The sequence below is a fragment of the Lithobates pipiens genome, unplaced genomic scaffold, assembly GCF_037356315.1.
Source record: "Lithobates pipiens isolate NorthernLeopardFrog02 unplaced genomic scaffold, aLitPip1_a1.2 Scaffold_10, whole genome shotgun sequence".
Taxonomy (NCBI): Eukaryota; Metazoa; Chordata; class Amphibia; order Anura; family Ranidae; genus Lithobates; species Lithobates pipiens.
This window is the reverse complement of record NW_027507686.1, coordinates 5,301,178-5,328,891: the sequence shown is the minus strand read 5'-3', so window position 1 is coordinate 5,328,891 and position 27,714 is coordinate 5,301,178. Positions and strand designations below refer to the sequence as shown.

The 27,714-nt window shown below is 44.0% G+C and overlaps 1 protein-coding gene across 1 annotated transcript in view; it reads left to right on the top strand.

Moving 5' to 3' along the window:
* The window catches only part of CDH13 (cadherin 13), a 566,033-nt gene that overhangs the window by 25,389 nt on the left and 512,930 nt on the right, over window positions 1-27,714 (top strand). The gene's annotated exons all lie outside the window — the stretch shown is intronic.

Below are 27,714 nucleotides of genomic sequence, written 5' to 3'. Positions count from 1 at the left end.
ACCACATGATGCTGCCACCACCATGTCTCACGGTGGGGATGGTGTGTTCAGGGGGATGGGCAGTGTTAGTTTCCCCCACACATAGCGTTTTGCTTTTAGGCCATAAAGTTGAATTTTGGTCTCATCTGACCAGATCACCTTCTTCCACATGTTTGCTGCCCCCTCCCCCACATGGCTTCTCACAAACTACAAACAGGACTTCTTATGACTTTCTTTCTCCAATGTCTTTCTTCTTGTCACTCTTCCATAAAGGGCAGATTTGTGGAGAGACGACTAATAGTTGTCCTGTGGACAGATTCTCCCCCCTGAGCTGTGGATCTCTGCAGCTCCTCCAGAGTCACCATGGACCTCTTGGCTGCTTCTCTGATGAATGCTCTCCTTGCCCGGCCCGGTCAGTTTAGGTGGACAGCCATGTCTTGGTAGGTTTGCAGTTGTGCCCATACTCTTTCCATTTTCTGATGATGGATTGAACAGAGCTCCGTGAGATGTTCAAAGCTTGGGAGATTTTATTATAACCTAACCCTGCTTTATACTTCTCCACAACTTTATCCCTGACCTGTCTGGTGTGTTCCTTGGCCTTCATGATGCTGTTTGTTCACTAAGGTTCTCTAACAAACCTCCTAGGGCTTCACAGAACAGCTGTATTCATACTGAGATTAAATGACACACAGGTGGACTCTATTTACTAATTAGGTGACTTCTAAAGGTAATTGGTTCCACTAGATTTTAATTATGGGTATCAGAGTAAAGGGGGCGTCATACAAATGCCCCTCCACACTTTTCAGATGTTTATTTTCCTTCCACTTCACAATTATGTATCACTTTGTGTTGGTCTATCACATAAAATCCCAATAAAATACATTTATGATTTTGGTTGTAACATGACAAAATGTGGAAAATTTCAAAGGGTATGAACACTTTCTCAAGGCACTGTATATGAGGGGGGCAGAGACTGGGGCAGCTTCTAAGCCGGTGAAGTGGGGATACCCCAATGCAGGTAAATGCCCAGTGTGAATGGTACAATGAAAAAGATCTTTACATGCAATGATATGCATTGACAAATGAATAAACACAGGTGTGAATGAGGCATCCACACTTGAGGACCAAGTTTTTGGCGTTTTTTTTTTTTTTTTAAGCGTGTGCCCGTTTTCCAGCGTTTGCTTACAGTGTTTTTATGTTTTTTTTTGTGTGTTTTTATGTTTTTCAGCTTTTTCAGTGTTTCCATCAGCTTTTATTTATCATTTATTTATTTTTATTTATTTATACTTTTCTTTTTTCATTTTTTTTTACTTTTTTTGGTAAGAGATTCAGGGTTAAGGATTAAAGGTTAGGGTTAAAGGTGCATTTATTTATTTAATATTTATTTGTTTAATTATTGTTTTATTTATTTGTTTTGTTAGGTTAGGGGTTAGGGTCAGGGGTTAATATGAAGGTTAGGGTTTAGGATTAGGGGTCATGAGTAAAAGCTAGGGTTTCATTTATTTATTTACTATTATTTATTGTTTATTTATGTATTTATTAATTTGTTTGTTTTGTTAGGTTAGGGGTTAGGGTTAGGGGTTAATATTAGGGTTATGGTTTAGGGTTAGGGTTAATATTGGGGTTAGGCTTTTTGATTTATTTGATTTTTTATTATTTTATTATTTATTTATATATGTATTATTATTTATTTTCATTTAATTACTGCGTTTGAGCAGGAAAAAAAAAAACAACACTAAAATGCTAAAAAAAAAAAAAAAAATGCAAAAAAAAAAAAACAACAACAACAAAAAAAAAATCCATGCATTTCTAAAAGACGAGAAATTTGAGCTACAAAAAAAAAGCCCCAAAACTTTTTTGAGCTTCAGGCGTTTGGCTTCAGGCGACTTGTCATGGAGATGTGAACCAACTCTGTAGAGAATAATTGATTTTCTTTTTTTCTCCTCGAGCGTCGAGCTTCAAGCTACGAAACGCTGAGGTGCGAATGGGGGCTAAAGTTCTGCGTTATAGCTGCGGAAATTAAATAAAGAATATAATAGAATTAAAGTATTTGCCGTTGCCAAAGAAAGACTTTTTTTTTTTTCTCTTCTTCTTTTTCTCATTTGTTTTATTTATACTGAAAAATGTAACCTTTGTCCTCCTGCAATCAATCATTCTCCAGTAGTTATTTTATACCGATAATATCAGATGCAGAAGAGAATGAGACAATTATCTTCATTTTGTAATAGTTGGGTTTTCTTAATCTCCTTTGCAAAGCAGAGAAGAAACAGAAATAAGATTGTAGCATCCGGACTGATAAAAAAAAAAATATGTTCTACTCATTGCAATTAAAATCATCAAGTAGTAAAATCATCATCATGATACATTAACTTTAAGGGGCAGCAGCTCAGTGCTGGTAGCGGTGCGGTACAGAGCTCCCGGGAGCCCTACCCAATGGCTTTCATGTAACCCTAACATTAACCCTACAGGTAACTTTAGCACTTTCAAATATTCATACCCCTTGAGATTTTCCGCATTTTGTCATGTTACAATAGTGCTGCCAACTCATCCCTTTCACCCCGAACACATATTAATTACACGGGTTCTGTGGCAGATTAAGGTGGTAATTAAACTCACTTGTTGCCTTATCTGCATTTAATTAGCCTCAGAACCCGTGTAATTCATGTGTGTTTGGGTTTAAATGGATGAGGTGGCAACCCTATGTTACAACCAAAAACCAAACCAACCCTATGTTACAACCAAAAACCAAACCAACCCTATGTTACAACCAAAAACCAAACCAACCCTATGTTACAACCAAAAACCAAACCAACCCTATGTTACAACCAAAAACCAAACCAACCCTATGTTACAACCAAAAACCAAACTAACCCTATGTTACAACCAAAAACAAAGCCATCCCAATGTTACAACCAAAAACCAAGCCAACCCTATGTTACAACTAAAAACCAAGCCAACCCTATGTTACAACCAAAAACCAAGCCAACCCTATGTTACAACCAAAAACCAAGCCAACCCTATGTTACAACCAAAAACCAAGTCAACCCTATGTTACAACCAAAAACCAAACCAACCCTATGTTACAACCAAAAACCAAGCCAACCCTATGTTACAACCAAAAACCAAGCCAACCCAATGTTACAACCAAAAACCAAGCCAACCCTATGTTACAACCAAAAACCAAGCCAACCCTATGTTACAACCAAAAACCAAGCCAATCCTATGTTACAACCAAAAACCAAGCCAATCCTATGTTACAACCAAAAACCAAGTCAACCCTATGTTACAACCAAAAACCAAACCAACCCTATGTTACAACCAAAAACCAAGCCAACCCTATGTTACAACCAAAAACCAAGCCAACCCTATGTTACAACCAAACACCAAGCCAACCCTATGTTACAACCAAAAACCAAGCCAACCCTATGTTACAACCAAAAACCAAGTCAACCCTATGTTACAACCAAAAACCAAGCCAACCCTATGTTACAACCAAAAACCGAACCAACCCTATGTTACAACCAAAAACCGAACCAACCCTATGTTACAACCAAAAACCAAGCCAACCCTATGTTACAACCAAAAACCGAACCAACCCTATGTTACAACCAAAAACCAAGCCAACCCTATGTTACAACCAAAAACCAAGCCAACCCTATGTTACAACCAAAAACCAAGTCAACCCTATGTTACAACCAAAAACCAAGCCAACCCTATGTTACAACCAAAAACCGAACCAACCCTATGTTACAACCAAAAACCAAACCAACCCTATGTTACAACCAAAAACCAAGCCAACCCTATGTTACAGCCAAAAACCAAGCCAACCCTATGTTACAACCAAAAACCAAACCAACCCTATGTTACAACCAAAAACCAAACCAACCCTATGTTACAACCAAAAACCAAGTCAACCCTATGTTACAACCAAAAACCAAACCAACCCTATGTTACAACCAAAAATCAAGTCAACCCAATGTTACAACCAAAAACCAAACCAACCCTATGTTACAACCAAAAACCAAACCAACCCTATGTTACAACCAAAAACAAAACTAACCCTATGTTACAACCAAAAACCAGCCAACCCTATGTTACAACCAAAAACTAAACCAACCCTATGTTACAACCAAAAACTAAACCAACCCTATGTTACAACCAAAAACCAAGCCAACTCTATGTTACAACCAAAAACCAAACCAACCCTATGTTACAACCAAAAACCAAGCCAACCCTATGTTACAACCAAAAACCAAACTAACCCTATGTTACAACCAAAAACCAAACCAACCCTATGTTACAACCAAAAACCAAACCAACCCTATGTTACAACCAAAAACCAAACCAACCCTATGTTACAACCAAAAACCAAGCCAACCCTATGTTACAGCCAAAAACCAAGCCAACCCTATGTTACAACCAAAAACCAAACCAACCCTATGTTACAACCAAAAACCAAACCAACCCTATGTTACAACCAAAAACCAAGTCAACCCTATGTTACAACCAAAAACCAAACCAACCCTATGTTACAACCAAAAATCAAGTCAACCCAATGTTACAACCAAAAACCAAACCAACCCTATGTTACAACCAAAAACAAAACCAACCCTATGTTACAACCAAAAACAAAACTAACCCTATGTTACAACCAAAAACCAGCCAACCCTATGTTACAACCAAAAACCAAACCAACCCTATGTTACAACCAAAAACTAAACCAACCCTATGTTACAACCAAAAACCAAGCCAACTCTATGTTACAACCAAAAACCAAACCAACCCTATGTTACAACCAAAAACCAAGCCAACCCTATGTTACAACCAAAAACCAAACTAACCCTATGTTACAACCAAAAACCAAACCAACCCTATGTTACAACCAAAAACCAAACCAACCCTATGTTACAACCAAAAACCAAACCAACCCTATGTTACAACCAAAAACCAAACCAACCCTATGTTACAACCAAAAACCAAGCCAACCCTATGTTACAACCAAAAACCAAACCAACCCTATGTTACAACCAAAAACTAAACCAACCCTATGTTACAACCAAAAAAAAAAAAACAACCCTATGTTACAACCAAAAACCAAGCCAACCCTATGTTACAACCAAAAACCAAACCAACCCTATGTTACAACCAAAAACCAAGTCAACCCAATGTTACAACCAAAAACCAAACCAACCCTATGTTACAACCAAAAACCAAGTCAACCCAATGTTACAACCAAAAACCAAACCAACCCTATGCTACAACCAAAAACCAAGCCAACCCTATGTTACAACCAAAAACCAAACTAACCCTATGTTACAACCAAAAACCAAACTAACCCTATGTTACAACCAAAAACCAAACCAACCCTATGTTACAACCACAAACCAAGCCAACCCTATGTTACAACCAAAAACCAAGCCAACCCTATGTTACAACCAAAAACCAAGCCAACCCTATGTTACAACCAAAAACCAAGCCAACCCTATGTTACAACCAAAAACCAAGTCAACCCTATGTTACAACCAAAAACCAAACCAACCCTATGTTACAACCAAAAACCAAGCCAACCCTATGTTACAACCAAAAACCAAGCCAACCCAATGTTACAACCAAAAACCAAGCCAACCCTATGTTACAACCAAAAACCAAGCCAACCCTATGTTACAACCAAAAACCAAGCCAATCCTATGTTACAACCAAAAACCAAGCCAATCCTATGTTACAACCAAAAACCAAGTCAACCCTATGTTACAACCAAAAACCAAACCAACCCTATGTTACAACCAAAAACCAAGCCAACCCTATGTTACAACCAAAAACCAAGCCAACCCTATGTTACAACCAAACACCAAGCCAACCCTATGTTACAACCAAAAACCAAGCCAACCCTATGTTACAACCAAAAACCAAGTCAACCCTATGTTACAACCAAAAACCAAGTCAACCCTATGTTACAACCAAAAACCGAACCAACCCTATGTTACAACCAAAAACCGAACCAACCCTATGTTACAACCAAAAACCAAGCCAACCATATGTTACAACCAAAAACCAAGCCAACCCTATGTTACAACCAAAAACCAAGCCAACCCTATGTTACAACCAAAAACCAAGCCAACCCTATGTTACAACCAAAAACCAAGTCAACCCTATGTTACAACCAAAAACCAAGCCAACCCTATGTTACAACCAAAAACCGAACCAACCCTATGTTACAACCAAAAACCAAACCAACCCTATGTTACAACCAAAAACCAAGCCAACCCTATGTTACAGCCAAAAACCAAGCCAACCCTATGTTACAACCAAAAACCAAATCAACCCTATGTTACAACCAAAAACCAAACCAACCCTATGTTACAACCAAAAACCAAGTCAACCCTATGTTACAACCAAAAACCAAACCAACCCTATGTTACAACCAAAAATCAAGTCAACCCAATGTTACAACCAAAAATCAAACCAACCCTATGTTACAACCAAAAACAAAACCAACCCTATGTTACAACCAAAAACAAAACTAACCCTATGTTACAACCAAAAACCAGCCAACCCTATGTTACAACCAAAAACCAAACCAACCCTATGTTACAACCAAAAACTAAACCAACCCTATGTTACAACCAAAAACCAAGCCAACTCTATGTTACAACCAAAAACCAAACCAACCCTATGTTACAACCAAAAACCAAGCCAACCCTATGTTACAACCAAAAACCAAACTAACCCTATGTTACAACCAAAAACCAAACCAACCCTATGTTACAACCAAAAACCAAACCAACCCTATGTTACAACCAAAAACCAAACCAACCCTATGTTACAACCAAAAACCAAGCCAACCCTATGTTACAACCAAAAACCAAACCAACCCTATGTTACAACCAAAAACTAAACCAACCCTATGTTACAACCCCAAAAAAAAAACCAACCCTATGTTACAACCAAAAACCAAGCCAAACCTATGTTACAACCAAAAACCAAACCAACCCTATGTTACAACCAAAAACCAAGTCAACCCAATGTTACAACCAAAAACCAAACCAACCCTATGTTACAACCAAAAACCAAGTCAACCCAATGTTACAACCAAAAACCAAACCAACCCTATGTTACAACCAAAAACCAAGCCAACCCTATGTTACAACCAAAAACCAAGCCAACCCTATGTTACAACCAAAAACCAAGCCAGCCGTATGTTACAACCAAAAACCAAGCCAACCCTATGTTACCACCAAAAACCAAGCCAGCCCTATGTTACAACCAAAAACCAAGCCAACTCTATGTTACAACCAAAAACCAAACTAACCCTATGTTACAACCAAAAACCAAACCAACCCTATGTTACAACCAAAAACCAAACTAACCCTATGTTACAACCAAAAACCAAACCAACCCTATGTTACAACCAAAAACCAAGCCAACCCTATGTTACAACCAAAAACCAAGCCAACCCTATGTTACCACCAAAAACCAAGCCAGCCCTATGTTACAACCAAAAACCAAGCCAACTCTATGTTACAACCAAAAACCAAACCAACCCTATGTTACAACCAAAAACCGAACCAACCCTATGTTACAACCAAAAACCAAACCAACCCTATGTTACAACCAAAAACCAAGCCAACCCTATGTTACAACCAAAAACCGAACCAACCCTATGTTATAACTAAAAACCAAACCAACCCTATGTTACAACCAAAAACCAAGCCAACCCTATGTTACAACCAAAAACCAAGCCAACCCTATGTTACAACCAAAAACCAAGCCAACTCTATGTTACAACCAAAAACCAAACCAACCCTATGTTACAACCAAAAACCAAACCAACCCTATGTTACAACCAAAAAAAGTTAAATGTATTTTATTGGGATTTTATGTGATAGACCAACACAAAGTGGCACATAATTATGAAGTGGAAGGAAAATGATAAATGATACAAATAAATATGTGAAAAGTGTGGGGGGAGGGGCATTTGTATGGCGCCCCCCGGAGTCAATACTTTGTAGAACCCCCTTTCTCTACAGATCTTTTTGGGGATGTCTCTACCAGCTTTGCACATCTAGAGAGGGACATTTCTGCCCATTCTTCTTTGTAAAATATCTCAAGCTATTACTATGACATGTATTAAACAAACTGACGGCTTCAAACTCCTTCTCTTGCTGTTCGCTGGAAGCTTTACAACGGCCAATAAACCAATTTTTACTCTTCAAAAGTTTGCAGTCGGCAGCAAGAGAGGAGAACACAACTCCTCCTTCACATCCTGTGCTTCTCCCTGAAGCCACAGTACTCCCTTGTTTCTGCGTCCCCTGGAGGGCAGGCTCCGGCAGCTGGCTCCGGCCCTTCTCTGGTCCTCCTCCAGACCCTGCACTTTCTGCTTTTCAGCTCCACCCCCAGTTTCTTCCTGGCAGCAGCACAAGGTAAGTATAATGCACTTTGAAGGGAAGGTGGAGGACTCTTGACTTCTGATGCCCCCTTACAACAGAGTGTCCCATCACCAGCCACTTACAATAGAGCGTCCCATCAGCACCCCTTACATCAGAGTGTCCCATTACCAGCCCCCTTACATCAGAGTGTCCCATCAGCACCCCCTTACATCAGAGTGTCCCATCAGCACCCCTTTACATCAGAGTGTCCCATCAGCAGCCCCTTTACATCAGAGTGTCCCATCAGCAGCCCCTTTACATCAGAGTGTCCCATCAGCAGCCCCTTTACATCAGAGTGTCCCATCAGCACCCCCTTACATCAGAGTGTCCCATCAGCACCCCCTTACATCAGAGTGTCCCATCAGCACCCCCTTACATCAGAGTGTCCCATCAGCACCCCTTTACATCAGAGTGTCCCATCAGCAGCCCCTTTACATCAGAGTGTCCCATCAGCAGCCCCTTTACATCAGAGTGGCCTACTGAGCCATCGGCCCACCGGAAAACTCCTGGTAGTCCCCATGGCCAGTACATGCCTGGCCCCTACAATTTTTGTTTCTGTTACCAGGTAGTCAAGTCCGGCTCCGGGCCGATTGACGGACGACTCTCGTTGCCCAGCACACTAGTTTATATTTTATTTTAAGGCGAGTCCCCTCCCCCCCTCCTTCTCTCCTATTGCAATCCTGTTTGTTGTAAAATCATGGCTGCCCGTTGGCTGCAGGTTGGTCGCTGGTGTGTGTGTGTGTGGGAAGGCAAGGCGCTGATTCTCATCAATTTCCAGTTCATTGACCCGAAGCTAACCGAGTTTGATCCCTTCCCAGGTAGAAACACTAATGGATATATTTGACTTTGAATCATCGTTAATGCACTATATTCCCGGGAAACCCGACCTGACCTTTTACCCATAAATCTCGCAAATCCTGGCTGCCTTCTTTTTTTTTTTTTTTTTTATATATTTTTTTTTTTTTTTTCGGAACCCATTTTCCAGCCGCGGTGATTTATATCCAATATAGTATTTTCTGCAGTTGTTCAAATGAAAGCAGGGTAGGAAAATCAATAAAGCGCTGAAATGCCCAGAATAAAAGTTTATTTAAGTGTATATTTCCTTACCAGAGACATTTTTCTGCAACGCTCACGGAAAAGCAAAAAAAACTCGGGAGAAGACCGAAGGATTTAAGATGTCGAATTTTTCGGGGATAAAAAAATTAAGAGGGCCTTGCATCGCGATCACGATAATTAATAAATTGTCCGCATACAGCGAACAACAAGTGAAGGAAAATGGAGCGCGCTGCGTTCTAATTAGACGAAGTCATTAGCCAAATTCTTCATATAACTAAAGGTCAATTCACACGCACATCCATTAAAATGGACAGTGGTCATAAAAAAACTCCCAAAGCCATATAATCTGTGTAATATCACAGAAATAAATTATATATACACTATATTACCAGAAGTATTGCCATTACACACACATTACATTTCATGGCTTTAATCCCAGTCTTAGCCCGTAGGGTTCAATATTGAGTTGGCTCCGCCCTTTGCAGCTATAAAAAGCTTCAACTCTTCTGGGAAGGCCGTCCACAAGGTTTAGGAGGGTGTCTATGGGGAATGTTTGACCATTCTTCCAGAAGAGCATTTGGCAGGTCAAGCACTGATGTTGGACAGTGGCCTGGCTCGCAGTCTCCGCTCTAATTCATCCCAAAGGTGTTCTATCGGGGTTGAGGTTAGGACTCTGTGCAGGCCAGTCAAGTTCCTCCAAACTCACTCGTCCATGTCTTTATGGACCTTGCTTTGTGCACTGGTGGGGCAGTCATGTTGGAACAGGAAGGGGCCGTCCCCCAAACTGTTCCCACATAGTTGGGAGCATGAAATTGTCCAAAATGTCTTGGTATGCTGACGCCTTAAGAGTTCCCTTCACTGGAACTAAGGGGCCCAACCCAACCCCTGAAAAACAACCCCCCACACCATAATCCCCCCTCCACCAAACTTCACACTTGGCACAATGTAGTCAGGCAAGTACCATTCTCCTGGCAACCGCCAAACCCAGAGACGTCCATTGGTTTGCCAGACAGAGAAGCGTGATTCATCACTCCAGAGAACACTTCTCCATGCCTAAGCCCTTGTACACGCGGTCGGACATTCCAAATGTCCGATCGGCCCGTGTTGTCGGATAATCCGACTGTGTGTGGGCTCCATTGGACTGTTTCCATCGCAATATCCGACGGGCAACGTTTTATAGCTGGGCTATAAAACTTTCCGACAACATGATCCGATCAGACTTTGTCCGATCGTGTGTAGAGAATTTCCGATCGAACAAAGTGCCACGCATGCTCAGATCAAATTCCTAGACCAAAGCTATTGGCTACTAGCCTGAACGTAGTCCCGTCGTAATGAAATAACCTCATCACGTTCTGAACGATCGGATTTTCCGACAACTTTGTCCGACCGTGTGTATGCAACAGTTTCGGACAAAATCCAACGGATTTGGTTGTCAGAATGTCCGACCCGTGTGTACAAGGGCTATGAGTGCGATTTTATGCATCTGTGGCCATGGAGGTGATTGGGACACTTGAATCCAATGATTTGGGGTGTCCCAATACTTTTGGAAATATAGTGTATATACAAAAATAGATATAGATATAGATAGATAGATAGATAGATAGATAGATAGATAGATAGATAGATAGATAGATAGATCACTTACCCCCACAGGAACCACTGGTGATGATGCATCCTCTGTTCTGCCACAACTGTCCAAGCTGCTCAACCCCCACGGACACACCCGGTCATATATTAAGGCCGTCTACACCTGTGGACTTAAGGGTTAGCAGTCTACAATTCTTTTGGGTTACACAGAAAGAAAGCTACAAACTAGGTAGTGGTAAATCAATTGAATATATTATGACAACTCAAAACAACTCAGTACTGATCCGCAAATAGACAGTTATACAAATGTAAAGGCACTACAGTCAATGGCCCACTAACTGGCACTCAAAGGAAGGCTATAGCAACCTTAAGTTTAACTATCATAGATGAAATTACAGTCTCTATAGCAACAACTAACTAACAAAAGGTTAACATGTCCTTGTGCAAACGCTTTGTATGTAACCCCTGCGGTGTGTGGGTGTTTGTGTCTCTAGAGAATGGGGTACGCCTGAATGTGTCTGAAAATATCTGGTGCCTGATATTCAACATCGGCTTGCTTTGGGTGGGACCCTTCTTTAGGTGGTGCACTGTCCCTTTGAGAGTATTAGGAGATAACAGAGGCTAACCAGCCAAGTAAAAAAAAAAAAAAAATACATGGTCTGGAAGCACTTTGACTTCAACGGAGGTGCTAATGGTGGGGTTGGATTATTTTTATGGCTGGCTCTTGCAGGGTATAACCTTCAGAATGGCCTCACTGATGACCTCTAGTAGCTATACAGGCCAACATGGCATACCAGTTGTCGGATAAATTTTTTTTTCAAGGATAGTTCGGGGGTCAGGTCCAGATATGAAGACATAGTGCCAGAGAGTGAGACAGGATACCTGAGAAGTATAACCATAAGTTGTTGCTGGATGGAATGAGAGCCAAGTGTCGAAACCAGAACCAGGGGCGGATCCAGAGCCTAGTCTCGGGAGGGGCACTTGCAGAAAAATATGTTTTTTGGGAGTAAATTTATCAGGGAAATGGCTGGTGTTAGCGATTCAATCATCACGACGCCATGGTTGTTATGGTGTCAGGATGATTGAAGCGCATTACTATTATTACACTGTTATAAAAAATGAAGTGGTTCAACTCACCATAATGCCGAATCAGTGGGAGCCCCGAGCGTGTCACCTGCCACACGTTGCGGATTGTCACTTGCCACGTCGCCTGTCACCAGATGCAGATTGTCACTTGTCACATCACCAGATGCAGATTGTCATTTGCCACGTCCCATGCCACACGTTGCAGATTGTCACTTGCCACGTCACCTGTCACCAGATGCAGATTGTCACTTGCCCCGTCCCATGCCACACGTTGCATATTGTCATTTGCCACGTCCCATGCCACACGTTGCAGATTGTCACTTGCCACGTCACCTGTCACCAGATGCAGATTGTCACTTGTCACGTCCCATGCCACACGATGCAGATTGTCACTTGCCACGTCACCTGTCACCAGATGCAGATTGTCACTTGCCACGTCACCTGTCACCAGATGCAGATTGTCACTTGCCATGTCACACGATGCAGAGTGCCACTTGCCACGTCATGTGCCACACATTGCAGATTGCCACTTGCCACATCACCTGTCACCATATGCAGATTGTCACTTGTCACGTCCCATGCCGCACAATGCAGATTGTCACTTGTCACGTCCTATGCCACACGATGCAGATTGTCACTTGCCTGCTATAACTGTCTCTTGCTATAATTGCTATATGATTGTCTCTTGCTATAATTTTCTCAGGCAGCAGATTACCAGTAAAGCAGCAGAGAGATGAAGTCATCTCTCTGCTGCCGTGGCTGCATGCACACTACACAGTGAGGTCGGAACTTCAGGGATGCAGAACGGGCGCCAGGCAGTGAGAGATGATGTCATCTCTCTGCTCCCCTACCCACCGGCTCCCTGATAGGCCAGCAGCCCCTCATACACTGACACTGAGCCGGGCCGTCCGCGGAGCCACACGCTGTCTCTCACCAATGGAGCCGCCCGTGCTCTCTGCCGTGGAGCCGCCCGCCGGCTCTCTCACCCGCGATGATACCTGCCACTCGTATTCTCGGAGGGGGCAATTGCCCCGTTACCCCCCCCCCCCCCCTGGATCCGCTCCTGACCAGAACAGAGAGCAACATTAGGTGGAGTTCAATTGAGGTTAGCAATAAACGGTTACATTAGCTTTCAACAGCCATACCTATCCAATCTTACAGATACAACTGGCCCTTTGAGGGCAGCCATAATGCTGATTCGGCCTGCGGTGAAATTGACACCCCTTTAAGTCTACCTGCACATGCTAACAGCTGCTGATATAATGATCCACATGCCTTTAGGTGGGCAGGACTTCTGATGGCAGAAAGGTAATGCGGGTAAATATGCTTTGACATAGGAGGGGCATCTAGACCTCAAAAAGCAGTGGGAAAATTACCAGGAGGATAAGCATCCAGTGGTAGATCCCTCAAGGCCTGACAATGTTCTAGATCACCAACTGCACTGCAGATGAGACCACCCACCTGGACAAGCATGCTGCAGGTAAGTCCCAGACAAGAGGTTATTGGAGTTCATGTAACCTGCATCAAACCAGTAAGACCCCATCCACACCTGAGCGTTTTGTAGCTTGACGCCTGAAGCTACAAAACGCTGGAGGGGAAAAAATCCATTATTCTCAATGGAGACGGTTCACATCCCCACTCCAAGTCGGCCTGAAGCCCTACGCCTGAAGCTCAAACAAGTTCCGGACCCTTTTTTGTTGCGCAAATCGGGCTGTTTTGGGCGTTTTTCTTTTTTTAACATTGGTGACCTTTTGCCCTGCACAAATTCGCGGCAAATCGCAGTAAAAAACGTGGTAAAAAACGCCGCGAATCGCGGTAAAAAACGCAGCAAATCGCGGTAAAAATCGCAGCAAAAAAACGATTGAAAACGCTACGCTCAGGTGTGAATGCAGCCTAAGCCCTTGTACACACGGTCGGAGAATCCGTCGGAATGTGTCCTATCAGACCGTGTTGTCGGATAATCCGACTGTGTGTGGTATGCATCGGATTGATTCCGTCCGAATCTTCGTCGGACCCAATTTTCCAACATGTTGGAAATATTTCCCGACCAACTGGGCCGACCGGACATACTCCGATCATGTGTAGCAAATTTTGATCGGACCAAGTGCCACGCATGCTCAGATCAAATTCCTACATCAAAGCTATTGGCTACTAGCCTGAATGTAGTCCCATCGTAACGAAATTACGTCATCACGTTCTGAATTATCGGATTTTTCAACAATTTAGTCCGACCGTGTGTATGCAACAGTTTCGGACACAATCCGTCGGATTTGGTTGGCAGAATCTCCGACCCGTGTGTACAGGGGCTTAGACTTTGCTTGGAAGAGTTTCCAAAGTAGCCTAGTCGAGTTCTTTTACAGCTTTGTGACCCTTCGAAATATTACACGTTTTTTCCCCCTTTTTTTTTTTTTTCATGGTCAGTAGTTTTAAACACTGAATACCATTATTTCCCCTTTGATGCAGCTTGTGAAACATTTATTGTACATTTCAGACACTCCGACATCCCTTAGAAGTCAAACTTGTTTCAATGAAGACTTGCGCTAAATTTGGAAAAATCCACCGTAGCGTTTTAAAGACCCAAAAAAAAAAAAACGCGCAAAAGGGGGACATAGAAGTCTCTTTTATTCTTCTTTGTTCGCAGATAAAATAATCACAGGCGCTGTTGTTAATTCAACATATTCCCAGTGGTGGTCCCTGTCAAACGCGAGGAACTCTGGACGCTCGTCTCTGAGCTTTTCACAGTTACCAACTACACAGGAAAACTTCTGAAGATTAGAAATTGGTTTATTGGCCGTTGTAAAGCTTCCAGCGAATAGCAAGAGAAGGAGTTTGAAGCCGTCAGTTTGTTTAATACATGTCATAGTAATAGCTGTCAATTTTTGTTATTTTTGGATCAATATCAAAGATAGAACTAACTCAGCCAAAGAATATAAATGGAATAATACACCATCGGCTGTACATTTTAAGGATGTTAAGATTCACTATGAAGTTTAGTGGCCATATAAATGTAAGAACATTTTATGAAGGACAACATCAACAACCATACATGTGCCTGGGACTTTTATGGGCACATAATGAATAACTGGGACAACATTTATAATAAGAATGGTTAAAATCAAATTTTCTCTTTATTGAGCAATAATAGTAAAACCATAACTCATGGCCAATCCAGCACCCAACATGCAATACAATATACCACTATTATCTCCACATGTTGCTTGGATTATAGATACCCCTTGCTTTGAAGCGGTGGTGTTTATATAGAGCAACCCAACGCATTTTGACACTTGTCTTCTTCCCGGGGTTCATATGATATATTATATGATACAAGAACCACAGAGAGAATTAGACATGTAGACTAAAAAAAGCATAAATTGATGCCCTTACATGACCCACACTGGAAACCACCAAGTCCATGATCCCTGGAGGACAGTCACAAGGGTTGCTATTCATGCTCCCCCCCCCCCCCCCCCCAAAATAAAAATGTGTCAATAGTGGGAAAGGTAGGGGGAAGGAGGCAGAAAAGCGGAAATTCTCCTTTTGGGTGAAGTTCCGCTTTAGGAGTGGGGATTAAGCTTCTTGAAATACCCATTTCTAACTGGTTCTCTTTAACTTCATAGGACATCAAGGATGGAGAAGGATAGACTTTTGTCCCTGAACACAAATGGCCCTAATTGTTGGTACTACATTTCCCCATCCATAGACTTTGACAGGCTACCTGCACCTGCCCCTCCCGGGCGCACTAAAATGCTGGAATGGTTGTACTGTTCCTAAATGGCCTCATGTGCTAGGGGCTTTATTCTTCGCGAGGCTTCTGTCATTCTAGTACAGGGTTTCCCAACCATGGTTCTTGAAACCCTAGGGTTCCTCCAGAGATTTCTAGGGGTTCCTTGAGCAAATACCCATTTCTAACTGGTTCTCTTTAACATCATAGGACATCAAGGATGGAGAAGGATACACTTTCGTCCCTGAACAAAATGGCCCTAATTGTTGGTACTACATTTCCCCATCCATAGACTTTGACAGGCTACCTGCGCCTGTCCCTCCCGGGTGCACTAAAATACTGGAATGGTTGTATTGTTCCAAGATGGCCTCATGTGCAAGGGGCTTTAATCTTCGCGAGGCTTCTGTCATTCTAGTACAGGGTTTCCCAACCATGGTTCTTGAAACCCTAGGGTTCCTCCAGAGATTTCTAGGGGTTCCTTGAGCAATGAGCAGTTTCTAACTCTCAGATAAGTGGCCACTGACACATAATGGCCTGTGGATAACTGAAACAAATAATAAGGTCTATCTACCCAGTACAATGTGGACCCAGGAATGAAGGCTTATCCCACTCAAAACTCTACAAAGCCCCTGGACTCCAGGACCCAGAACAGGACTTCTAGCTTTTCTTCAGGGGTAGAGCGATAAACATTTAGGGCAGAGTTTCTCAACTAGGGTTCCTCCAGATGTTTCTTGGGGTTTCTTGAGCAATGACAAACTCCTGCCTTTAGATATATCAAGTGCAGTCAAGGAAAATGTAAGAATTCTACAAGCGACACAACACGCCAAGGATGGCAGGTGACCATAGGAGGCATTTAAGGACACACTGAAGTTCGGTGATGTGTGAGCATCTCCCTGTGGTTTCCGACAAGGTCAAGTGCAGTCCTTGGCATGTTGTGGCGCTTGTAGAATCCCTGAATTTTCCTTGACTGCACTTGATATATCTAAAAGCAGAAGTTTGTCGTTGCTCAAGGAACCCCCGAAAAACATTTGGAGGAACCCTAGTTGAGAAACTCTGCCCACTGACACATAATGGCCTGTGGATAACTGAAACAAATAATAAGGTCTATCTACCCAGTACAATGTGGACCCAGGAATGAAGGCTTATCCCACTCAAAACTCTACAAAGCCCCCGGACTCCAGGACCCAGAACAGGACTTCTAGCTTTTCTTCAGGGGTAGAGCGATAAACATTTAGGGCAGAGTTTCTCAACTAGGGTTCCTCCAGATGTTTCTTGGGGTTCCTTGAGCAATGACAAACTCCTGCCTTTAGATATATCAAGTGCAGTCAAGGAAAATGTAGGAGCGCCACAACACGCCAAGGACGGCAGGTGACCATAGGAGGCATTTAAGGACAAACTGAAGTTCAGTGATGTGTGAGCATCTCCCTGCGGTTCCGACAAGGTCAAGTGCAGTCCTTGGCATGTTGTGGCGCTTGTAGAATCCCTGAATTTACCTTGACTGCCCTAAACTATCCCCTATTTTGTAAACGCTATAACTTTTGCACAAAGCAATCAATAATCGCAAATTGCTATTTTTTTTACCAAAAATATGTAGAAGAATACGTATCGGCCTAAACTGAGGAAAAAAATTTTTTGGGGGATATTTATTATAACAAAAAGTAAAAAATATTGCATTTTTTTCAAAATTGTCGCTCTATTTTTGTTTATAGCGCAAAAAATAAAAACCGCAGAGGCGATCAAATACCACCAAAAGAAAGCTCTATTTGTGGGAAAAAAAGAACGCCAATTTTGTTTGGGAGCCACGTCGCACGACCGCGCAATTGTCAGTTAAAGCGGCGCAGCTCCAAATCGCAAAAAAAGGGCTTGGTCCTGTGGCTGCAAAGTGGTCCGGGGCTTAAGTGGTTAAGGTACCCATATAGCGCCATCAATTTACACAGCACTCCACATTCACATCGGTCCCTACCCTCAAGGAGCCCACAATCCAAGGTCCCCAACTCACATTCATATACTAGGGCCAATGGACAGAAGCCAATTAACCTACCAGCATGTCTTTGGAGTGTGGGAGGAAACCGGAGTACCCGGAGGAAACCCACGCAGGCACAGGGAGAACATGCAAACTCCAGGCAGGTAGTGTCATGGTTGGGATTTGAACCAGCGACCCTTTTTTACTACTAGGTGAGAGTGCTACCCACTACACCACTGTGCCACCTATTACACCACTGTGCTACCCACTACATCACTGTGCCATCCATTACACCACTGTGCTACCCACTACATCACTGTGCCACCCATTACACCACTGTGCTACCCACTACATCACTGTGCCACCCATTACACCACTGTGCCACCCACTACATCACTGTGCCGCCCACTACACCACTGCCCCGCCCACTACACCACTGTGCCACCCACTAGACCACTGTGCCGCCCACTAAACCACTGTGCTACCCACTACACCACTGTGCTGCCCACTACACCACTGTGCCACCCACTACACCACTGTGCCACCCACTACACCACTGTGCTGCCCACTACACCACTGTGCCACCCACTACACCACTGTGCTACCCACTACACCACTGTGCTACCCACTACATCACTGTGCCGCCCACTACACCACTGTGCCACCCACTACACCACTGTGCTACCCACTACATCACTGTGCTGCCCACTACATCACTGTGCCGCCCACTACACCACTGTGCTACCCACTACACCACTGTGCTACCCACTACATCTCTGTGCTACCCACTACATCACTGTGCCACCCACTACACCACTGTGCTACCCACTACATCACTGTGCCACCCACTACACCACTGTGCCACCCACTACACTACTGTGCCATAACCTAGAGAGTTCTTTTCAATGGTTCCTCTGTGTTGAAATGCTTGAGAAAGGCGGGTCTAGTCGTTTTCATGAATTCCGACCATTCCCTAGAGGGAAAGATCTCATCAAAAAGGCAGAGTTATTGTCTCAAGCACATTCACTTGTCTGGTAATAAATAACCACCGAAAAATACTACTTCCCAGGCGTCTGGTCTTCAGTTGTCCAATTTAAATGATGCAGATTGCACCTTGTAAGAAGCAACGACACTTAAATCTTCCACTTCAACCACTTCCCCGGCACCACCCCATTAAACTACTGTCAGCCACGATTTTTACATAACTGCCTGTTCCCTGACCGAGCTTTATTTAATTTCACCGCGACAAGGATGGATGGGCCAAACCACCGCTTTGATAGATAGCGGCCTGGGTGACTAGAACAACAAGATCAAATGATGGATCGGACCTCGCTGGCGGCTGATGCAGCCGCTAAATAATGTATGCGGCGCCCCCTCCGCACCCCGCACACACATACCTTCACCTTTTACTGTTTTTTTTTTTTCCCCCCCTATCTTGCCTTTTTCATTATTTATTTATTATTTATTTTTATTTATTCCTAAAGACGTTCAACCTCTGTCCTACTGGAAACATTGTCAAGTGCGCGATAGCGGATGCTTTATACCAATAATATCACAAGATGATCAATGAAAGAGCCAAACGAAGATTGGAAGGTTTATTTCTATTGTGCATTATGCGGGTTCTCGCACAGCCTCTGCAGAGCCGGGAAGGAAAAGCAAATAATAGGTTTTCGAGAGGCAGGCTGGATGTATGTTGTGTTCTTCTTGTTGCGACTGAAGCTATGGGGGGGGGAGGGGGGGGGGGAATTGGGAAAAACAAGTGGAGAACAGAAGCGTTCTTGGATTTGCATTCGCTCTGCTAAATGTAATGGTTATAACAAGTTGCTGGGGGCAAATGAAAATTAGGATTTTAAAGCGGAGCTTCGCTCTCTCACTCAACATTGACTATTTTAATCCTTATGCTGCTAGCATTCGTAAATAGATAGGAAAGTATAATATATTTACTTGCCCTCAACTTTTTTTCTAACAGTTACTTCCTGGTTTCTGGCCTAGACAAAGGAGGTCCTACATCCGATCCGGGGCTTTTTTTTCTCAGAGAATAGGAGCAGGAAGTCCCCCTTTCTGAGCCACCCCTTTTCTCCACCCCCCCCCCCCCCTACCCACCTCCGAGCACCGTCCCTTGGTTCCATCCAGGGCCGTTTTTAAGGCAGGGCAAAAAGGGGCAGCTGCCCTGGGCCCTGTCATTGTTAGGGGGCCCAAAGCAGCTGCCTCATACTTGCCAACTATCCTGGTTTAAAGCGGTTTTGTACCTAAAAAATTTTCTTCTTCTTATTTAAAGCACATGCTAACATACTTACAGTAATGAACACTGAAATAAAATATTATTCAGTACTTACCTTATATTTCTGATGTTTGTGCTGACTTCCGGGCTGTCCTCCCGTGGGAGTAGGCGTGGTCATTGGCCTAGCAATGGTCCCTGGGAAATTTCTTAGCTATTTCCCAAGAATCCATGGGGGACATAGTAATGCCGAAATCTCGTGAGATTTCGTAAGGAGGACTCCGGTCACGTGTTCTCTCTCCTGTGTTAGTTTCGTTGCCATGACTTCCGGGGCCGCCGCCCGTTGTGATGGCAACAAGAAACTTTTACAGCGCTGCTCACTGCTATCAGTGAGCATGCGCGAGATGGAGCGGTGGATGCTGGGAGCCGAGCGTCATAGAATACAGGAAGTAAATGCCTGTGGGCTTCAGACGCCCACAGTAAAAATGGAAACCGTCGGACTGATTTTTTAAAAGTTTTCCAAAGCAAAAAAATCGTCACGCTGGGGGTCAAAAACACGCCGATCGTGAATGCTAACAGACGGTAGGAATCGCCCACCAGTGACACAGGTAAGAAAAAACAAAACCGCAGCGGAATCCCGCTTTAAATTCCCTTGTCCCTTGAGGTTTAGTCCTGTACTGTGTCCTGTGCACCGTTCCTTGGTTCCATCCAGGGCCGTTTTTAAGGCAAGGCAAAAGGGGCAGCTGCCCTGGGCCCTGTCATTGTTGTGGGGCCCAAAGCAGCTGCCTCATACTTGCCAACTATACTGGTTTAAATTCCCTTGTCCCTTGACGTTTTAGTCCTGTGCTGTGTCCCGATATCTCAGTGTGAAGTGCTGCTACTAATGCTGCCCAGCTCTGCCCTATTGCTGTGTACAGATGACTCACCTGCAGACCCTGTGTTTACATGTAAATAACCGCCATTCATGTGGAAATAGCGGCGGCATTCATATGTGAAATATCAGTGGTTGGCGGCATTGATATATACTAGACATGTGCGATTCGTTTCGTACGAATCTCAAATTCGTATGAATTTCCCTATATTCGTACGTTCGGGAGGATCCGAAATACGAATTGCCACGCATCCGAATTTTGTACGAAATATGAACTTTTGTTTACGAATCCCCAGGAGGAAGTCAGCACAGCACAGGGATGGTGGGAGCCCCTCATCCAACGAAAATTCGTATTTCGGATAGGAAATTCTTCAATGGAATTTTTTATTTCGGATAAAAACCAAACTTCCATCAGCATCGACTGTCATATTGAGGTATATTTTTGCCTTTTAAATTCATCGTAACGAACGTTCGTACAAGTTAACGAACCTAACGACAATTCGTATTTCGTACGAATTGAAATTGAATTTCGGACACGAAATACGAAGTACGAATTAATTTTAATACGAACCGTAACGGAACAGAACGAAACAAATTTATTGATGGCGCCCATGTCTAAATATATATATATCATGCCCCCCTGAGGTCATATCCACAGTAATCTCTAGCAACCAATCAGCAAGCAGAAATCATGTGCTGTAACCTCTAGCAACTAATTATTGAGTCACGCTGTGACCTCTAGCAACCAGTCAGTGAGAGGTAATGATACATTAACCTCTGGCAACCAATAACAGTAGCTGCCCGATCTGATTCAGTAAACTGATTTTGAGTCTAACTGCTAATTATTGTATGTCTCAGAGCAGGTGGAGAGCGAAACTGAATGGGGGGGGGGCAAGAAAAGTTTTTCCTGGGGTCCAATCAATATTAAAGACGGCCCAGGTTCCATCCCCTACCCACCTCCCAGTACTGCCCTTTTAGACAATACAGAACCAAGTATCAATTTGTGGTGCTAAGTAATCCATAAGCAGTAAAATTGAACCCCTGCAGCCAGTAAAAATAGAGCCCCCACCAGCAACATTAGACCACCCCACCACAAACCCCCCCCCCCCCCCAGCAACATTAGACCACCCCACCACAAAAAAATCCCCCCCCCCAGCAACAATAGACTCCCAGCAGCAACTGCAGATCTCCCCACAGCCAGCATCAATAGATTCTCCGGCAGCCAGCAACAATAGACCCCTCCCTGAACAGTAGATCTCTCTTCTAGCAACTAATTATTGAGCCGCGCTGTAACCTCTAGCAACCAGTCAGTGAGAGGTAATGATACATTAACCTCTGGCAACCAATCACAGTAGCTGCCCGATCTGATTCAGTAAACTGATTTTGAGTCTAACTGCTAATTATTGTATGTCTCAGAGCAGGTGAAGAGCGAAACTGCATGGGGGGGGGGGGGGGCCCAAGAAAAGTCAATCAATATTAAAGACGGCCCTGGTTCCATCCCCTACCCACCTCCCAGTACTGCCCTTTTAGACAATAATGTACTGCAGTCAGTAAAAATAGAGCCCTCGCCAGCAACATTAGACCACCCCACCACAAAAAAATCCCCCCCCCCCTCCAGCAACAATAGACTCCCAGCAGCAACTGCAGATCTCCCCACAGCCAGCATCAATAGATTCTCCGGCAGCCAGCAACAACAGACCCCTCCCTGAACAGTAGATCTCTCCCAGCAACAACTGACCCCCCAGCAATATAAGATCCACCCCCAGCGACAGTAGGTCTTCCACCAGCAACAATAGACTTCCTCAGAAACAAAATACCCCCCATGCAAAAATGGATACCCTCCAGCTAGAATAGATCCCCTAGCAGTGAGTATCAATAGACCCTGCAGCACACCCCAGCACCACTTGCTGTCAGTGGTGAAGGTGCCGGAAACTGCGCTCCGCCGCGTTCCCACTGAAAAAAAAGCCCTGCTTACATCCCAGGAGTCTTCTGGAGGGGAGGAAGGGTGTCAGAATCGGAATCAGAACCAATGACCTCTGCTGCAGCCGGCAGTAGCTCTTCTTGCTGAGTCTCCTGAGCTGCCAGACAGCATCCTGTCTGATTAGGTTATCTTGCCCTGTGCCTTGTTTCTGGTCAACCTTGACCTTGCCCCCTCCTAGGGACTTCCTATGTAAGCCATGTCTCGGCACTTCCACAGATTATTGGGCTCTCTCCAGCTCCTGCTTCTTTTGCATACCTGCAGCTGTTCTTATCTCCGCTACCATATAGAATAACAGGAAGGGGGCGCACCGACATTACTCCAAGGATTTGGAGCCGTATCTTCTAGACAACTGCAACCTGGACCGGATGTTAGGAGGAACCAGATGGCATTTCAAAAATGGCTTACGCGTTACGAGGGAGTACCCTCTTCATTAGAGCCTCTGCGATGAGGCTCTGATGAAGAGGGTACTCCCTCGTAAGCCGTCCAGTACAGAGGATCTCTGCTTTCGCCTTGGTCAACATCACAGAGACTATCTCCTGCAATTCTGTTCAAGACTTGCTTTGCTGACATCCCTTCTGGCTCCAGATCCTGCTTGCTGTTCCACTACATTGATCCCTGACTTCTGGCTTTGCTGACTATCCATTCCGGTTACCGAACTTCGGCTATGTTTTACTACGTTTGTTCTCTTTATTTTTATTATTACACAAGTGCGTAATTACACAAGTGTGATTTAACTGTACTTCTGTCTCGGCCTGATTTCATGGTTTCTGACAATTGTTTAGTGCTATCACAATGAGTGAATGGGCGAATGAGGGTGCAGATATATAGCCACCCCCCCCCCCCCCCCCCCTTTGCTGGCTGTATGTACAACTCTCACTGTATGTCTTACATGGAATTTCTGGATGTTGATCCGACACCCAGTTGCAAGTGATAACACGGCCAGGACAATATAATAGAGAGAACGCCTTTAGAAGTTCCACGCTAGGAAGAGAAGCTGAAAACGGATACAGGTTATTACCTGGACAATGGAAGGATTGTGTACAGGGGGACTGAGTGGCCAAAAGCAAAGAAGAGTAATCAGAGTTGTGACAGCGGGGCTATTCTGATCACAGTGTCTGTTTTCTGTATGATGGACGATCAATACGCTTAACGGTATAGTGGCGATTACTGAGCATTGTGCAAAATCTCCCTGTGAATTCAGCCATGCCATGACCGTTTAGAGCAATCGTTACTGCTGTCAGAATTAGGAGTTCAGTGCCGCGGTCCGGCCTGCTCTGAAATTGCCGGTTATATTGCGACAATTGGAGAAATTGTTGTGAACTTTAAAAGGCGTTTTTAATAAGTGCATCACCCCAGAGCCCATGGCAGATGTCCGTGTCTATGATAGAGATAATTACTACCTGCTCGACCCGGTGTCTGGGAGTCATGGTGGCGGAACAGCGATCTTTTCTCTGTTAGCACAACACAATGAGCTGCTATGGCGGAGGATGCCGGAGCCTGGCCGACGGTTTTGTTTAGCTTGTGAAGAATGATGCTTTTATTGTAGAAATCTGGTATTTCCTTGCAGAGGACAATGGAGCCGAGAGGAATCTGTAAACTGAACATCCCATTTATTATTTCTCCAGCTGTTGAAGCATGGGTGCCATAATTCTCAGTCTTCTCCTTTCTATACACCATTTTATTAGAATTAAATGGCTGCTACATTCACTTTGGCTTCCTTTTCTCTCTCTACCTCCCACTCTTGCCTTTTTTCCTTCCTTCCTTTCTTCTCTGTCTCCCTCTTCCTTCCTTTTTCCCTATTCTTTTTAAATTGTTGTGTGGCTACTACATTTAGTTTACCTTCCTTCATTCCTTCTCTTCTCTTTTTTTTTCTACATTCCATCCTTCCTTCCTTCCTTTCTCCCTCCTTCCTTTTATTGGTGTTGTATGGCTGCTAAACCTTTTTGACTTTGCATTTTCTTCCTTTCTTCCATTTGTCTTTTTCTACTAGTTCCTTCTTTTACCCTGTCCGCTTTTTTCTGTCTTTTCTATACTATCCTATTCTCTGCCTCCCTTTCCTTTTTCCTACCTTCCTTCCTTCTTTCCTTCTTTTATTTCCTCCCCCTCCTTCTTTCCATCCCTCCTCATTCATTCCTTCCTTTCTCTCTCTTTTTCTTTCTCTTTCTCTCTTTCTCTTTCTTTCTTTCCTCTTTATTTTTCTTTCTTTCTCTCTTTCTTCCATCTTTCCTTCTTTTATTTCCTCCCCCTTCTTTTTAGTACCTTCCTTCTTTCTCTCCCTCTCTTTCTTTCCTATTTATCTTTATTTTTCTTTCTTTCTTTCTCTGTCTTTGTTTCTTTGTTTCTTTCTCTCTCTTTCTTTCTTTCTTTCTCTCTCTCTCGTTGGTTCTTTCTTTCCTTCTTTCTCTTTCTTTCTCTCCCTCTCTTTCTTTTTCTCTCTCTTTCTTTCCTATTTGTCTTTCTCTCTTTCTCTATCTCTCTCCCCCCCCCTTTCTTTCTTTCCCCTCTCTCTCTCTCTCTTTATCTTTCTTTCTCTCTCCCCCCCCCCCCCATTTCTTTCTTTCCTCTCTCTCTTTTTATCTTTCTTTCTTTCTCTCTCTCTTTCTCTCTCTCTCTCTCTCTCTCTCTCTCTCTCTCTCTCTCTCTCTCCTTTCCCCCTCCTTCTTTTTATTGGTGTTGTGACTTTGTATTTTCTTCCTTTTTGTCTTTCTCTACTCCTTTCTTCTTCTAATTTGTCACTTTTTTTCTATTATTTTCTATGCTATCTTATCCCCTGTCTTCCTTTCCTACTCCCTACCATTCTTCCTTCTTTACTTCCTCTTTTTAGTACCTTCCTTCTTTTCTTCCTTTTCTCTTCTTTTCCTTTCTTCCTCTTCCCCGTCTCCCTTGTCTCTGTTTTGCCTTCATTTCCCTCTCTATCTGTATCCTACTCTCTGTCTTTGTTCCTTTCTTCTTTACTTCCTCTCCTTCCCTTTTTTTTCTCTGTACCTTCCTTTTGCTCCTCCGTTTCTCTTCTATGACCCTCCCTTATCTCTATGTTTGCCTTCCTTTCCCTCTCTATCTGTATCATATACAACTACAAGCACACCCTCCTCCGTATACAATAGAAGGCTATTAGACGCCACTTCAGAGCTCAATAAATAATCATATAGAAACACAATTACAACTCTTCTGGTTTTTTCTATAGTTACCACATTGCTCTTTATTTTTCTTAATTGAGCCATTAGTGTCTTGGCTTCTATTCCTTTCATGTCATTCTCAGGCCAAATTGACTATCAAAAACAATACAACAGTGTTCTTTGCGCGGCATTCCAACAATTTACTAGCAATGGCTTATTAATGAAGGCTGCCTTTGCCTCTACAATGTTGGCCTTGAAGTTCTTCATTGACATTGGCAATGATCTGATAGAAGGTTTGGTCCGCTACGTTTGATACGTAAGGTATACAACACAGGAATGCGCCTCCTACGTGTGAATGGCGTGTTATTCCCGTGGAGCCAATTTAATAAAAGTCCCGGAGATCTACATGTAACCATGATTCACATATACCCCACCTATGTATGCAGTTTTTAAAATGAAATTGTTTTTTGGTATGTAACCAAATCTGATTGAATCTTCTTAGAGATGAGACACACGAGCCGGAACCTGAAACAAAGATATCGTTACTTTTCCCGTACATACCAGGCCAGCCAAAGGACAACACAATGAACATTTGTCTGCCTGGAAATTACCACTTACTGGACAATGTAAGTGGCTCAGTTAATGGAGTGGCAGACGAGAGGTGTCCAGATTTCCAGAGGGTATTGTAGGATCAGGACGGTGAGCGACAAAGGCTAGAGGATCAGGACGGAGAGCGACACAGGCTAGAGGATCAGGACGGAGAGCGACACAGGCTAGAGGATCAGGACGGAGAGCGACACAGGCTAGAGGATCAGGACGGAGAGCGACACAGGCTAGAGGATCAGGACGGAGAGCGACACAGGCTAGAGGATCAGGATGGAGAGCGACAAAGGCTAGAGGATCAGGACGGAGAGCGACACAGGCTAGAGGATCAGGACGGAGAGCGACACAGGCTAGAGGATCAGGACGGAGAGCGACACAGGCTAGAGGATCAGGACGGAGAGCGACAAAGGCTAGAGGATCAGGACAGAGAGCGACAAAGGCTAGAGGATCAGGAAGGAGAGCGACAAAGGCTAGAGGATCAGGAAGGAGAGCGACAAAGGCTAGAGGATCAGGACGGAGAGCGACACAGGCTAGAGGATCAGGACGGAGAGCGACACAGGCTAGAGGATCAGGACGGAGAGCGACACAGGCTAGAGGATCAGGACGGAGAGCGACACAGGCTAGAGATTCAGGACGGAGAGCGACACAGGCTAGAGGATCAGGACGGAGAGCGACACAGGCTAGAGGATTAGGACGGAGAGCGACAAAGGCTAGAGGATTAGGACGGAGAGCGACACAGGCTAGAGGATCAGGACAGAGAGCGACACAGGCTAGAGGATCAGGACAGAGAGCGACACAGGCTAGAGGATCAGGACGGAGAGCGACACAGGCTAGAGGATCAGGACGGAGAGCGACACAGGCTAGAGGATCAGGACGGAGAGCGACACAGGCTAGAGATTCAGGACGGAGATCGACACAGGCTAGAGGATCAGGACGGAGAGCGACAAAGGCTAGAGGATCAGGACGGAGAGCGACAAAGGCTAGAGGATCAGGACGGAGAGCGACAAAGGCTAGAGGATCAGGACGGAGAGCGACAAAGGCTAGAGGATCAGGACGGAGAGCGACACAGGCTAGAGGATCAGGACGGAGAGCGACACAGGCTAG